The sequence below is a fragment of the Emys orbicularis genome, chromosome 1, assembly GCF_028017835.1.
Source record: "Emys orbicularis isolate rEmyOrb1 chromosome 1, rEmyOrb1.hap1, whole genome shotgun sequence".
Classification (NCBI taxonomy): Eukaryota; Metazoa; Chordata; order Testudines; family Emydidae; genus Emys; species Emys orbicularis.
Genome location: NC_088683.1, coordinates 187,641,942 through 187,659,316, shown reverse-complemented (window position 1 = coordinate 187,659,316; position 17,375 = coordinate 187,641,942).

Here is a 17,375-nt window from a genome sequence, read left to right as displayed (position 1 = left end):
CATTTTCTGAATCTTTTTCCTTTTACTTTCCCTCAGATTCCCTGTCCCTGTCCCAACTTCCAATCTTTCCCTCCATTAGCTCTATTTTCCCTTTCTCTTTTTCTCCCCAGTTTATCCTTGTTCGTATCCTCCACTCCCCTTCGCCCCTCCCCCGCATGCTGAAGGGCCTTCAGCCCCTGACTACTAGACAACACTCCCCATGAGCAAAGACCATCATAGGGACTTAGTACTGATTTTGGCAGATGACATTATGAGTCAAGTTTATGATAACATACAATGCCAAAATCCTTAAGTGAATGCTGTTTGGTATTAGTTCTGCTCCTGATGTATCTCAAGTAGCAATTGCACAGATTATTTGAGGGATTAACAGGCCCTCAAAAATGGGTAGCAGTTAAAATGGGTGATGTTTGGGACCATAATTCACGCAGACAAAGAAACAGGCAAGTTTTGCATAGAGCAAAGGCAACATCCCGACTACTGAACTTTACGAAGTCAAAATTGGACTAACACAAATATTCTATCTTGAAATAATTCAAGCTTTAATATATATATATATAGATAGATAGATAGATAGTTTTCTGATATAGTGGTGGAATTCTGCAAGGTGCCTATTTAAATCCATGGAAGCTGAAGGACCTGAGCTTCTAGTATGGGTGACTATGCAAATGAGACACTGTGACTATTCTAATTCCTGTACCAAACCTTTGAGCATGCCAAGTGTGAGCTAGATAATTGCAGAAGCCTGAGCAGACTCAGACCTATCTGAATGATTATGCAGTTAATAAGGTATGTGCCTTCATTCCAAACAACCAGATTCAACATGCTTGCTAACCTTTACACCTCCTCTTGCCATGAGATTTCTTGTGTCCTTCAGCCCTTAACCTATCCTAGCATATCTCCCCGTACTGTTCTCCCCTTGCCCCAAGATTTTTCCCCTTTCTTTTACCCCCCAAATTTCTCCACTTCCCATCCCCTCCCCAGTTCAGCCTGTCAGCAAGACTATCCCTCTGCCAGGACTGCAACTGCCATTGACATATGTAATGTACTCTGCACTACCACCTCCCAACCTGCCAAGTTGTTGGAGAAACTCCATAACTTATGGGTTTACCTGGCTCACAAATAGGTCTGCCTGCAGGGGTGTCCCATTGGATTGGCTATTCTTCCTTATATTCCAGCTTCCTGGGGAAGGGCAGCCAATCAGAGCATCTCCCTGTGCTGTGTGACAGTCAGATCCATCAGAACATGCAGCAGCTAGTACTCTCTCCCTTCTCACTGCTAAAAAGTTGGAGCACTGTTGTAGGAGAAGCAGCTTCTGCCAGCTCTGCAACTCCTCATCTTCTCTGTCTCCAGGCCTAAAAGAGGGAAAAGATCTTCAAAGTCCTGTTCCCTTTCCTACAACCCTGGCTTCTCAAAGGTAACTGGAGCAGGGATCCTATGAACTGTTGGAGGTCAGGGGTGGAAGAAGAGAATGAAATTTTAGCTTGTAGGGTGAAGAGGGAGAAACATACTGAAATGCTGAAAGAGAAAGCAGTTAGAGAAGGAAAAAAACTAACAAAATGCTGGGATCTCTCTATTTGTCTCATATGCTCAGTCCCCCTTTCACGCTCTCCTTCTTCATTCTCTGTTTTTATATACATTCATGTAAACTTCGTACATTTATGCAAATATGTCACCAACTGGATTTTGTTTTCTGGAGGTTGGCAGGTACGCCTAATTCCTGGTACAAAAGATGAAATAATAACATCAGTGCACAGCTTAAATGACACATCCATTTTCCATTTCCTCATGCAAGATTACTGTTTCTGCATGGGGTGGAAACTACATAATCATACAGTCTCTAGAGTGTTTCTGGCACTACTAGCTGGAGCACAAATGGTGGGTCACAAGGAAAACTTTGAGAGTTCTATGAAGGATTCAAGTAATCTGCTAAAGTATATATGTCTATAGAAATATTGTTTTAAAGTTACATGAGTGAAATTTGAGGTTGGATGGGTTTATGGCTTACATCAGATGTTATGCCAATTCTCAAAAAAAAAAAAAAGTCATGGTATGAATTCAATGCAAATTGCTTGGCAGGCATTTTCTTGTTGACATTAAACTAGTTAAATAATTAGGTAAATTATTTTGTACTGTAGATTAGGGATTGGCAGGCTGATACGCTAAACTAGCCTAGCTAGAGAAGTAGTCATCTGATATTCACAGCATCCCTTAGCAATTATAGCACATTAGCCATCAAACTGAAGGGATCAGATTTTTTATAATGTGTAAGGTGACATCTGGCATCAATGCTTGCTCAGTTCTGGGCCTCTCCGAGCCGAACACAGTCAATTACACCAAATTATGCTGTTTAGTTTGGAGAACAGGGATTAAACTGGGCCTCCAAAACTTATTTACATTAAAACCAGAGCATGAACTCATACTGAAATCATGTTTAAAAAACTCTGTGCTTCTCTTATGTTGCTACTATTTCAATAAAATGTCGTGTTATTTAGTAAAACAATTTTACTCTGAACCTATAATGCATATAAATATTGAATGTTGTGAATTTATGAATATACTCAGTGTGGCGCAAAGATTCACATTCAGAAGGATTAAGTAATGCAATAAACACTGCTACATGTTCTACTGCTGTGTTGTCAAGACTGTAACTAATGAAACCATGTTGAAAAGAATCCTCAAAAACTGATTTAGATTTTGTCAATAGAACGTTCATAAAGGCAAGCTTCATGAACTAATAAAGCAATTCAGTGGATGTGTGAAATACGGCATTACCTACTAAATGAAAAAATAAGTGCCTGAGCTATTTCTGACAGCGTGTTTGGTGTCATTGTCTGAAAAATTTGTTATGAAATGTGAAAGGATTAAAAATTATCATTACTTAGGCTAGGATTAGTAATAAATAAGCAAAAGCTTTTTGCTAAAGCCCTAGGTGAACAATGGCACTAGAAAATGAAACACTGGCAAACTGCCCATCTCCTCTGGGAAAAGACCAAAGAGGCAGCAGTTTCTCTTTGTAAGCAATCAGAACACAGAGTGTGAGTTTCTTCCTGATGCATTAAGAACATCTCAACAGGGCACATGGTATTTTGTGAAGGACACCAATTTAAGCAACAGCTAAATTCACAGAGAAACATACAGATATTGTACAATGGTTTGCCTGGGTTTTAGATGCTGCATGCATATTCCTAAAATTGCTCTCTTTCTCTCTAGCTTTTTTTTTTTTTTTTTTTTTTAATTTCCTTTACAAAACTGCATCTTACAGGAATGAGAGGAGTGAAATGTGACAGCATAGTTTAAAAGTTTATTTTGCTTACATATGTGTGGCTTTGTTTGATTTTGGTGGTGGTGTTTTGTTTTTGTTTTGTGTTTTGCTTGCATGTTTGTTTTTGTAATTTTGTAAATCACTGGAACCAGGAATATTCTACTACACAAGCAACAAAATTTCCTGGTGTATCTTTTGGAACAGATGTTTGGACAATTCTGAATACTCATCCACCTGTGGGAATATGTTTGTTAAAGATTTTTTTAAAAATTGGAGCGTTCAGCACTCTGTTCACTAGGAACTTTTAACTGAACATCATATTTTATTCTGGGAAAATACAAGGGAGCTTGTGATTATCATGGGTTGCTTTTTGGAAAAAATGTTTCTATAAAATTATTTATTTAAATTTTTTAGGATATGGCCACCGATTTTTTGGTGTGTGGCATGTGCAAAGATGACCAATAAAATATATACAGTACTCTGATATATCAATACAAACTGCCTAGTTATACTAGAAAGTGTAAATGTTTTCATAGGGAATTCAGCCTTCTAGTCAAGAACATATAAAGTACATACATGAGCACTACTGTCTTGTTCTAGTACAGTAAAAGCTATATAAGGTCATGGAAGACATGTAACAAAAGGTTCCGATGCTTCTACTTTATCATCTCATGCTGATGTTCAAATGTTTCCTTACTTCCACTGTTCTGTTATGACTCAAGGCAAGTCATTGGGTCCACAGTCTGAGTCTTTGTCTTCCCAGGCCAAGAAGCTGAAGACCCATTTCAGTCCTCAAAGGCTGAAGTATTGATGCAAAAGCTAATCATGCATTATTAACTGCTTTATAGTGTCAGAGCCAGGATGGGAGATCCTGTTAAAAAGCAGAGACAGTGGAATGGGATCAGTGGGATACTGTAATCAGGATGAGAGGAAACTAAAGTGTAATTGAATGGACCTCCAGATGGTGATGAAAAAAAGATGACTACCAATGGAGCTGCTATACAAGCAACCAGAGGGAAGCCTAAAGCATTTCAGCCTGAGTCTGGTCAAATGCTTGGAGGTTAGAAAGATGTTTTCAGCCATACAGTGAGTTAGAAGAAAAAAATTGAAATCTTTCAGGATAAGTTTTATGAAAACTTTCACATAATATAAACCATAACAACCTCTCTCCCTCCCCTCCCCCACCACCAACATGACACATGTTAAAACAAAGTTGGTACATTTGCAAATGATGACATTTAGAGCACACAGGAATCAGATGTCTGTGCTACAACAACTAGGAGTCCTAGAGATTCCAATGGAGCTCAATTTCATCTCGGATGTCCCTCTGACAAAAAACAGATTATCATTTACAAAACTAAGGCCCCCATGTGTTGGCAGTGGACAGGGCCTTCAAGTGGGTTCAGCATACTCTTGAAGGCCATTTACACCTCTTAATTCATTTGTGAAGGCAATTAAACTAAACAAAATTAAGGCCACTTTAATCTGAATAAGGGTGTTCACATAGGGGTTTAATACAGTTTAATCCACTCACACCTTTACTTAATTCAGATTAAGGTCCCTGGATGTCCCTGTTGACAAGCCCATTCCGCACAAAATCCAATTGAAATGAATGGTGTCCTTCCATTGACTTCAGTGATCTTTGGATTAGGTTCCTAAACTCTAAATACTTCAGCAAGTGGCTTTTATTTTATGTCCTTGCCTGGCACCAATGTTTTGGTGTGGTAGTCTGGTTTCATGCCTTAGGGTCACTCAAGACGGGTCCAGGCCCAGGTTTTTCTCAATTGAAGGGTCTCTCAAGAAGATCTGTTGCAATCTCTTGCCAGTTGCTCTTCTGATATGATGAAAGTCGTGTGTGTGTGTGTATATATATATATATATATATATTCCCTTGTTTTTACTCCTGTTGGTTTCCTCATTCATAGGGCCCTACCAATTTCACAGTAGTGAAAAACACGACACGGACGGTGAAATAAGCCTTTCCCTGTGAAATCCGATGTTCCTTTGTTCCTAGGAGCGCCCCAGCATAGGGGGTTCCTAGCTCTGGCTGGACTGGGGAGGGACAGGACTTGTCCATCCCCTGCTCAGCCGCTCTTGGGATTGGGGAGACCAGACCCACCTCCAGGTGCCTCCGCCTGCTGCAGGATGCTCTGGGACTGTGCAGCAACTCCAGAGGTTCCTGCAGCTGGAGGAGGTTTGTGGAGTTAGATACAATCTTCCCTGTGCTGCTGGGAGCGCCCCAGCAAAGGGGGCTCCTAGTCCAGGCTGGGATGGGTCGGGACAGGATTTGCTCTTTCCCTGCAGGGCCACTCTTTGGTATCTCTCCGAGCTGCAGATAGCTTTGTAGGGACGCCTAGCTCCCGAATCGTCAGCTCACAGGTGCGGCACACTGTGTCTGTGGCTACGAGGCAGGAGTGGCCTTCACCCCAGCGTCTGTGATTAGGAAACTTACTGGCTGACTTGATCATCACCCTCGCAGCTGGCTTTCACGTGCACAAGATATGGGTTTGTTATCTTATGTTGTTGTACACTGTATGCTTCTTCTATGCGCAAGAATTTAACCAGTTAGAAGTGTTGTAAGCAGGGAAGTAGAAAGAATAAAAACCTCAGGGAAAAGTCCCTGGGGTTTTTTTTTGGCTTTCTGGCTATCACAGACCAGGCGTTCTGTTTCCTTTCTTCTCTCGTCGCCACAGCTGGTGACCCCGACGTGATAACCCCCTGCTCACCGGCTGGATACGCCGAGTGCACCCCCGCGGCCGTTTGCCGCCCCTGATTCGTGAGTATGGGGGGGGGGGGACTTTCCAGTGCCCAGAAGGAGCACGCAAGAGAGTTACAAAAGATTATACGGCAGCGATCATGTGTCGTTGTATCGGTCGCTCATATTGAGGACCTTCTAAGGGAGATAGATTGCCAGTGCCCCTGGTATCCGGACTGCGGGTCGTTACGGCTTCTTGATTGGATACGGATTGGGACCACCTTGTATAGTGAACCCCGTGCCCCGGTCCAGCACCTGCTGCTCTGGCAGCGTTGCAAGGAGGCGCTGGAGGGGGTCGGCCCCGACGGTCCCAGGCCGGTTTCCCTCTTGCCCCCAGGTGATGGGCCACCCCCCTCCTACCCGCAGCTGACCCTCCCTGCGCCGCCGCCCGCGGCGGCGCCCCCCTGCCCACCGGTCGGGCGGGAGGGCGCTGTCGCCGCTGCGGTGCGGCGAGCGCGCGAGGCCGGTCTCTTGACCAACGAGGAATCCAGCTGTGGGTTCGAGGCGTTCCCCGTCTCTTGGCGGGATAATGGTAACGGGGGGCAGATCGTGGACTGGGAGGCTCTCCCCTACTCGGTTCTGCGCGAGCTCCGCAAGGCGGTTCGTGAGACCGGGGTGCGGTCCACTTTCACCCTGGGGATCTTGGAAGGTGTGTCAAATGGTTATTTCTTGCTCCCCCAAGATTGGAAAGACATGTGTCGCATGGTGCTGTCTCCCGCGCAATACGTTGTGTGGGATAGCGAGTACCAGCGAGAGGCGCTTGCGGCAGCAGCACAAGGTGGGGGGGCTTATTTCGCTGAGCAGTTATATGGCGCGGGGCAGTTTTCGGGCATCCCCGAGCAGGCGGTGAGCACGCCCCGGGCAGCTTATCCCATCATTGGCCAGTGTGTCCGTCGGGCGTTTCGCAGGGTCCCCGCTGCGGGCGAGTCCTCTAAGTCCTTTGCGGTTACTCGGCAAGGTGCCGCCGAACCGTTCCACCAGTTTGTTGACCGCCTCCACGAGGCAGTCCAGAGGCAGATTGATAACCCGCAGGCCCAGACTGAACTAATGATAAAATTGGCTTACGAAAATGCCAATGCAGATTGCCGCCGAGCCATGCAGGCAGTAGTTGGGCGCCCGGGGTATACCCTGGCAGAATTGCTGCAGGCGTGTGCTGATGTGGGCACTCAGACCCATCAAATGGCCCTGCTGGCGGCTGCCCTCCACAGGGGGCAGAAGCCTCAGGGGAACTGCTTTAACTGCCAAAAGCCCGGGCATTTTCGGCGGGAGTGCCGGGCCCCTGGGGGGGGGGGGGCGTGCAAAAACAAGCCCCGAACAGACCAGAGGCCCCGCACGCTGTGTCCAAAATGCAAAAAGGGCTACCATTGGGCCGCGCAGTGTCGCTCAGCCGGGGGTGACAACCGGGTCTTGGCTGCCAGCCGAGATAACCCCCCGGGAAACTAGTAGTCGGGCCTGCGACCAGCCCGAGGCCCAAGGCCGCGCCCCTCTCCGTGAACGACGTCCCCGCCGCCACAAGGGGCAGTGCGGGGATTGACCTTGTTAATCAGGAAGATATGGATATAATTCTCCCCGGGGAGGTCCTCCTCATGCCGTCCCAGATCCAGGGCCCGCTGCCGGAGGGCATGGTGGGCTTTGTCCTACCCCGCTCGTCCGCCAGCAAGCAGGGCTTGTTTGTGGTGCCTGGGGTGGTGGATTCGGACTATGGTGGAATTATTTATGTTCAGCTGTGGAGTCATCTCCCGAAACAGCTGTTTCAGGGAGATGCCTGGGCGCAACTCATACTTGTGCCCTACTCCCTTCCGGCAGGGGGAAGAAACGTTCCCCGAACCGGAGGCTTCGGGTCCACCGGCCAGCGCACTGTTCACCCGCAAGTGGCAGCGGTTGTTAAAGATATTGGATCACCCCAACCTAAACGCATTTATTGCCTCAACGATCAGCCGTTCGAGGGTGTTATCGACTCTGGGGCAGACGTCACTGTCATCGCCGCCGCGCAGTGGCCCGCCCATTGGCCCACGGAGCAGGCTCCAGCTGTCTGGGGTGTGGGCGGGGCGCAGGACTCGCAACGGAGTGCCCGATGGTTGGAGGTTAGGGCGCCCCAGGGCACCCGCCGCGCCCGTATCCGGCCTATTATTCTCCCCGTTCACCTCAACCTGTGGGGCCGTGATTTATTAACACAGTTCACTGCCACCATCCATATTGATGATTAGGCGTACGGCCCTCCCCCTCAGTTGGCTCACTGACGAGCCCGTATGGGTTGCGCAGTGGCCGCTTCCTTTGGAAAAGCTGGAGGCCCTCCAGCACTTGGTCAATGACCAGCTACGGGCAGGGCATTTGGAGGAGTCCACTAGCCCCTTTAATACCCCCGTGTTTGTAATTAAAAAGAAATCTGGTAAGTGGCGCCTTCTGCAGGATCTTCGCGCCATTAATAAAATTATACAGCCTATGGGTCCCCTGCAGTGTGGTACCCCCAATCCCAATCTTATTCCCTGTGATTACCGGTTATTTGTAATAGATTTAAAAGATTGTTTTTTTACCATCCCCCTGCACCCTGAGGACCGGGCGCGTTTTGCCTTTACCGTTCCGGTCTTAAATCATTCTCAGCCCACTCCACGCTATCAGTGGAATGTGCTCCCTCAGGGCATGTTGAACAGCCCCACCTTGTGTCAGCATTTTGTTGCGCAAGCCTTACGGCCGTTTAGCACAACACACCCAGATGCTTTAATTTATCACTATATGGACGACATCCTGGTGGCTCACCCCATCCTTCCTGATGACTGGCTGGACGAACTGCGCCACCAGCTTGCGGCGTGTGGCCTGGTTATAGCACCGAACAAAGTCCAGCGCCAGCCACCCTTTTTGTATCTTGGTCACCGTATGCTCCAGTCATATGCCCGCCCAGTTTGTCCCGAGCTGGTGTTGCCCGACCGTCTTACGTTTGTACAGCTCCAACAGTTATTAGGGTCCCTCAATTGGATCCGCCCTTTTTGCCCTCTGACTACCTCCATGCTGTCCCCTCTTTTTTCTGGCCTTCGGCAGGGCCGCCTCCCCGGGGATGTTATTTCCGTTTCCCAGGAACAGCGCCAAGCGGTCACCCTCATTAACCGGACCCTGGCCCAAGTGTGGGTCAACCGCCGAGAAAGGGAACAGCCCCTTTTTGCCATTCTGCTTCCCACACTTTCACAACCGACAGCTGTCCTCGCCCAGGAGGGGGCGGCAGCGCGTCTTCGTTTAATTGAATGGATTTATTTGACCCACTCCCCTCCGCATACTATCCAAACACTCCCTCAACAGGCCGCAGAGCTGATTTTTAAAGTGCGGGAACGGTCCCGCACCCTCTTGGGTTGCGATCCCGCTGCCATTATTGTCCCCATCCCGGCTAAAGACTGGGAACGCGCTGTCTCTTGCAGTGCCACCCTCCAGTTGTCTTTTGCCGACTATGTCGGGGAAGTTAAATATCACATTCCCCCTGACCCCCGTCTCTCGCTCTTGCAACAACGTTGCCTCAACCTCCGATCGTCTTTGTCCACCGTCCCCATTGAGGATGCACTTACCCTCTTTACGGACGGCGGCCCAACGCGAGGTGTGGTCAGCTGGCAGGCGCAGGGCACTTGGCAAGTCCGCTTTACCCTGCCTCAGCGTTCCCCCCAGCGCGCAGAATTGGCCGCTGTCATCCTGGCCTGCCGATGCTTCCAGGATGACCCTTTTAATCTTATTACTGATAGTCTTTATGTTACTAATGTTCTTAAGTCTCTGCCAGGTTCCTATGTGTCGCCCTCCTGTGATGACAATTTGTTGGCCCTTTTTCTCACCCTGCAACAGCTCCTTTCCTCCCGCTCTAGCCCACTGTTTGTGGCACATATTCGCAGTCACACCACACTACCGGGCCTATTGACAGAGGGTAACGCGGTGGCCGACCAGGCGGTCAAATCGGTGGCCTCGATTTTTTCCTCTCCGCTCGAAAGCCACGCCTTCTTCCATCAGTCCGCCAAAGCCCTTGCCAAGCAGTTCACTCTCCCGTTACATCAGGTGCAGGCCATTGTTCGCCAGTGTGACCTTTGTGCTTCTTTATCCAATAGCCCGGAGTTGGGGGTTAATCCTCGTGGAACCTCGGCCAATCAGCTCTGGCAAATGGATGTTACACACTTTCCTTCTTTTGCCCCCTGGCAGTATCTTCACGTGTGTGTACATACCTTTTCCCATTATGTGTGGGTCACCCCCCAGAAGGGTGAGGCCTCTCGTCATGCCATTAATCACATGATTCGCGCCATGGCGATCATGGGTCACCCGTCCCATCTTAAGACCGACAACAGCCCCGCCTATTGTAGCTCGGCCTTTGCCTCCTTTTGTACCACGTGGGACGTTGTCCACACGTTTGGTATCCCGTATAACCCCACAGGCCAGGCCATTGTGGAACGGGCCAACCGTGTGCTCAAACAGGCCCTGGCCCGCCAAAAACAAAAAGGGGGGATTCCGGTAGGTCTTCCTCCCCGCCAGGAATGGTTGGCTGCAGTGCTTTTTACCCTGAATCATTTGAATTTGACTGACAATTACTCTGCGGCAGAACGTCATTTCCGCAGCCACCAGGCCTTGCCCCGCCCCCTTGTTAAATACCGCAAGGCCCCGGATCCTCAGTGGCATGGCCCAGCGCCCCTTATAACGTGGGGACGGGGTCATGCTGCCGTTTCTCTTCCTACAGGTCCGTTGTGGGTCCCGGCGCGTAACGTCCGCCCGTGGCACGGCGATGGCCTGGCACTAGGGACTGTCGAACCCCATTCCGCAGTTCAACCTACATCTACAGGATCCCGAGCGTCCTCGCCAGCGCCCCCCACGGGAGCCCCCGCAGCGCATGACCTGGGGACAGGTTAAAGCCCTCTCATTGCAGGCCGAGCAGTTGCGAGTGCAGCAGCAGCTGGAACCTACTGCGGAAAATTATCTTGTGACATTGTTAGCCTGCCTTAATGCTAACTCACTCCTTATTTTGTGTGTATTGGGAGGTTTCTTGCTGGCCCCTGGCTGCCAAGGCGAATCCCAGATGGAACAGCGGCTGCAGTTTAACATCTGGGTCCGCCTGACACAAGTATTGAATCAATTTGATTTCTGCCTGGCCGTTGCCCCGGAAATGCAAGGTCTGTTAAGTACCTGCCTTGTTCCTGTCTGCAAACCACCCAGCGATATACCAGTAGATACATGGTTAGGCCTTAATAATATTATTAATAAATTTGCCATACAATACCCCACTATTATCCGCTGGGAAGAGGCTATTTATCGCCTCCCCTTGCAGGCGGTACAGCCTTGTACCCCCTTTGTAGTAAATTATGCCAATAACACTTGTGCCTAAGTAGTTAATTGTTCCATTTACAAGCCCCATGGGGGGTGTTAGGCAATTGGTTAAGCCTTATGGGATTGGCGTTTTGCTTTGCTGTTTTGTTTAGTGTATACCCAGTCTGATGGCATTGTGCATGCAACCCTGCGAGGGTGCTCCGTCTAAACACCGCATATAAAATAGAATAGGGGGGGATGTAGGGACGCATAGCTCCCGAATCGTCAGCTCACAGGTGCGGCACACTGTGTCTGTGGCTACGAGGCAGGAGTGGCCTTCACCCCAGCGTCTGTGATTAGGAAACTTACTGGCTGACTTGATCATCACCCTCGCAGCTGGCTTTCACGTGCACAAGATATGGGTTTGTTATCTTATGTTGTTGTACACTGTATGCTTCTTCTATGCGCAAGAATTTAACCAGTTAGAAGTGTTGTAAGCAGGGAAGTAGAAAGAATAAAAACCTCAGGGAAAAGTCCCTGGGGTTTTTTTTTGGCTTTCTGGCTACCACAGACCAGGCGTTCTGTTTCCTTTCTTCTCTCGTCGCCACATAGCTCCACACCCACACCTCTCCACTGTGTCCAGCTCTGAAGGCACCACAGAAGTGAAGGTGGCAATCCCATGATCCTCCTACAACAGGTTTGTGATACCCCCCCAAACACCTTTTGGGTCGGGACCCCCACAGTTACAATGCTGTGAAATTTCAGATTTAAACCTCTGAAAACGTGAAATTTACCAATTTTCAAATCCTATGGCTTTGAAATTGACCATAATGGACCATGAATTTGGTAGTGCCCTATTCATTCAGCCTGTTGGTTGGAAATATAGCCCTGTATGGGATAAATGATAGCTAGCATATGATTAACGTAATGGGCTCATATGAGATAATATATGAAAGAGGCCCTTTACTCAACTGTAAACCCCAGGTCCAGAAGACTGAACTCTCTGCTGCTTCTGTAGGAGAGAAGGGGAATATTCAGCTCTGGCCAGCTTCATTGACATATATGTTTACATATGATTCAACCTACTGAGTGTTGTGGCTTTTGTTGCAGTTTTATATTTTGATTTGTAAATGTGATAATAATAATTATTATTTATTTTTATACTCATGAAAGGGCATAGAAATTGGGCCAAATATGTCCTGGAGTGAGTGGGTCCCTCTGAATGATTAGGTAATGGGCTTTGGTTTGGTAACAAAACTCAAGTTCAGTAGGGAAGAGAGGGATAAGGGGTTTATTTTTTAGGTGGTAGGAGATCTATCCCAATAAGCAGCCTTTCTCTCTGATATGCTTCTTTTATTCTGTGTTCCCCAGCTGGCAATTCTGCAGCCCTGTGTAAAATGAGTTTGTGGGAGTGGATTGGACCTGCCTGGTGGTGGTAGCAAGCTGACTTGACAGTGAGGCTGGCCTATTTCATAGGTGGTGGCAGCAGTGAGCTGACTTTGCAGTGTCCCCACCCAACAGGTAAGGATGCGGAGGTTATCACAGCACTGAGCCAGGTATTTGCACATCACAGCAGAACCTGGTGGAATTCTTCTTTCTCTATTTGAGCAGACCAGCAGAGGTCAGCCGCCCCTTCACACCTCCTGACTACCACTGAATATAGTTGGATTTGGGAGTGGGGTTTCAGGTATGTGGTATTTGGGGAAGGACTAAGAGTTCTCGACTTCCCCTTAAGTTTTGATTACAAACTTGAGGCTGCTCTAAACTAAGGCAGCCACTAGCAGTCTCCAAGTGACTATCTATGAGCTGAGAATAGCCAAAGTATAAGGGTAGGTCTACACTTACCCGGTAGTTCGGCGGCGAGCGATCGAACTTCTGGGTTCGACTTATCGCGTCTTGTCTGGACGTGATAAGTCGAACCAGGAAGTGCTCGCCGTCGACTGTGGTACTCCTGCTCGGCGAGAGGAGTACCGCGGAGTCGACGGGGGAACCTGCCTGCCGCGTGTGGACCGAGGTAAGTTCGAACTAAGGTACTTCGAACTTCAGCTACGTTATTCACGTAGCTGAAGTTGCGTACCTTAGTTCGACTTGGGGGCTTAGTGTAGACCTTCCCTAAGAGTGCTCTGGCCTCACCTGTGCCTGCTCTAACACTCCATACTTTAGGCTGTTGGGTTCAGAGCTAGCTACACTGGTTCTGGATAAACTGAGACTCCCTCGCACAAAATGGAGTTCTCACATAGGAGATCTAACCAGTTTCTGGGCCCTTTGGACTGCCTGAGTGACACACAGGGGCAAGAATGTAACTAGGTTATGGATTTGCTGTGAAATAGTCTTCCCCAGAAGTAACATTTGTATTAAAACCGGTGCTTCTATGCACTCGGACACACAGCAGGTGTAACTCTTTCTGCAACCCATCAAAATGGTGGAGCTCCATTTACTATCAGAAATGTGCAATTTTGTAAAGGAAAATTCTGTGGTCACTTTCAATTATGCTTGAGAAAATCTGTTGAGTTGTAAAATGCCTTTGATGATTTGGATTAAAAGGAGAACCCTTGGGAAGATAATTAGGTATTGCTTATTGTCCATGTTTGATTCAAACAGAGTTGTGAATTTTTAATGGAGAAGAGTAATGTCAATTTTTGACATTTTATTCTATATTTTGTGTGACGGGTTGGACCCCTTGGGAAGTCACCTGATGTGCTGAGATACCACTGAGTCTACCTGTTCTGCCAGCATGGGCTCCCTTTAACCTGTCTTGCTGAGCCAGGTTCTTAAAACCTTCTCTAACACACACACAGGGCCACACCCAGCTGCAGATATGCTCTGGGAAGACTCAGCTTAAGGGACTTGCTCCAGCACTCAGATGTCCACCTCCCTTGGAGTACAGACCCAAAGATATTCGCCTCTTCCCTCCATGTGGAAGAGGGTATGCACAATTTCTCGCCTCCCCCAGTTAGAAATCACATAAACTGGGTTGTATTATAAACCAGAAATAAATTTATTAACTATAACAGGTGTCTTTTAAGTAGTTAAGGAGGTAGCAGACAGAACAAGGCAGATTACTAAGAACATAAAACAGAACACGCAAACTAAGCTTAATACACTAAAGCAACTGGTTACATGTGAGTTCTCACCCTAAATGTGGTTCTAATAATCTTCTTCACAGGCCAGATGCCTGTCCAGCCTGGGCCCAGTTCTTTCCCCCTGTTCAGTCTTAGTTGTTTCCAGCAGTCATCTTGGGTGGGGCAGCCAGGGAGAACCGATGACCAGGATTACCTCACTCCCCACCCTTAAATAAGGCGGGAGTCCTTTGTTTCCTAGTTTGACACTCCCCCCCCCCACTAGCTTCTTATGGAAAAGTAAAGAATTCAAGATGTGTTCCAGTGTCAAGTAACATTGTTACATGCCTCTGTAGGGCCCTTGTAGCAATTCTTAACAGGCTGACCTACACATTCACAGGAAGACTAAGCTCTTTTACAGTCCATTGGCCTTGTTGATGGGCCATCCACCCTGTCTGGCTTTTCCATTGTTGTACCTGAAGTGTTAGCAGTGGGCATCACCCAACGTAACATAGTTGAAATACAGATACATAGTCAATATTCCTAATTTCAGATACAGAAATGATATATGCATACAAATAGGAAAATCACATTCAGTAAATCATAACCTTTCCAATGATATCTCACATGAGCCATCTTGCATGAAGTATGTGTTATGTCATATTCATATCATAAGCATATTTTATAAAGAATATGGAATGACACATCACATTTTGAATTTAATTCTTTCAGTGGTATTAAGTATGTGTTGTGTATGTGATTTTTACAATGTCTGCCCCTCTGTACACACTGTACTTATATCTACTACAAATAGAAATCTGTTTGGGGCAGAAATCTAACAATGTAAAAGAAAAGAGCTGAATTACTATTGCACAAGCTGTCATTTAAGTGATAGATGGTAAACTGGAATTTTGCCATGCAAATTAGTTAATGCTCAAACGAAGAGAGTGTTTAAGTATTCAGATGAGATCTCACTCTTGATTAGTTGTTTCAGCTTATATCTCCAGCAAAGAAACAGCTAGCATTCAACTGGAGCTGACAACTAGAACTCCATGTAACCATCAACTATATTCACTTAGTGCCATCTCAGTAGATCAAATGATGCTTGAACAGCACTGATCTGTAGCTATCAGCTGCAAACAGTCATAGATGCTGATTTCTTTGGGCAAAAGAGTGTGATAGCTGTGCTATGCTAAGTTGATAGAGTCTACTGCAGAAATTTAAAAAAAATAAAAATGCCTTTCCTTTTATGGCAAGCACATGCACATTTAATATACAAAGACAGTATGTTCTATATTATGGAGGGAGTGGGTAGTGACCTCTCTATATAGGCTAACTACCGCACCTCTTTATAAAAAAAAAATGTTTTGAGAGAGAGAGAGAGAGAGGGGCTCTAACACTTCTATTGTAGGCCTTTGACATTTAGCTGGAAGAAAGTCCTTGGGCTAGAGAAGTGCCTTGTCTTTGGCTGATGAAGTTCTGTTCAGATTTAGCTGAGTTATCAATTGATAAAAATCTTATTCTTTTTTCTTCTTGCTTGTGATCCTTTGGAAAATGTTGGCAGCCTGCCACATAACTGAATACAAACAGTCTAAAGAGCTATGCCCATTCTGCCACCAAAGCAGCACCAAGTGTACTGGGAACTCCTGGGAGTTACCAAAGTACCTGTAGGAGGTGGGGATGGAGGGGACCCCCTGACTGCAGTATCCCATACCCACTCTGGGGGCAACACATGGGGTAGAAACCACCCACCTTCCTGAGGTGGGGAAGAAAGAGAGGCATACCACGCTCTCCATTGCCCCTAACCTGGTCCCAGCAACTGGCCTCAGTAACTCACCCCTCTACACTGGGTTGATAGCCCCCTCCTTTCCTACTGCCAGCTAATACAGTTATAGCCCTCTACAGCTTATCTAGTTAGTATTTTAGCTCAAGTGGTACAGTCTGTGTTGAAAATTCAAGGTACTAACTGTGGTGATGATGCATGGTGACAGATGGGGGATCAGGGAATGTGACAATTGTACACAATATAATTTGTTTTTACTCCTTTTCCTTAAAAAAACCCCAAGAGATTATATACAAAAAACTATAGTAAAAGAAGACTTAAGTTGCAAAATCAAGCATTTAATTCTGCTCCTTGTGCATAATGATAATAATTAATTTTCATGGGTAGATGAGCTTTTTTTCCATGGACCCCTGCTTCTTGCAGCACAGAGGATGGATGCACCAGGGGCACAAACCATTAATGTTGTTCAAGCAACCATACATGTGCCTAACTTTTATACCTAAACATTAATAATATATTAAAATAATGTAATTTTTATTATAGGTGGGACTGGAAACTTTACCTACCCAACACTTCCCTTTATAAGAATCTGTTTTCAGTTACTTATAATTAACGGTTTGGGCTCATATGCTGTGTGTGTCTGCCCCAGACTAAAATGTCTGTAGCAAATTTCAGCCAAAACAATTCAGCCCTTTCCTAGAAGGGAGCTAGGGGAAAATACATGATTTTGCCCATGTTAAAGAATTCTGCTGACCTTTTCTTTGACTAGCGCTAGCATTCTATGCTTTAAAGGAAGAACTTGGAATTTGGCAGAGAGGTGGCCTCTGTCTCAGGGATGCTTCAAATACATTGGAAGGAAGGGGAAGACCAAGGACCAATGAGGAGGGAAAGACAATATCAGAAAACACAGCAATGACCAGTTTTCACCAAAAAGAACAGGAATGATTGGACAACTAACATAGTCAACATCAGTGTAATTACAGTAAGATATGAGGCTGAAATAGGTAAAGAGCAAGTTAAGAATAACTTAGACAAGTTAGATGTCTTCAGGTGGTCAGGGCCTGATAAAAAATACATTTTAGAATACCTGAGGAATTGGCTAAAGAGATCTCTAAGCCATTAGTGATTATCTTTGAGAACTCATAGAGGACAGGAGAGATACCAGAGGACTGGGAACAGGCAAATATAGTACTTATCTGTAAAAAGGGGAACAAGGACAAGCCAGGGAATTACAGAACAGAATTACAGACCAGTCAT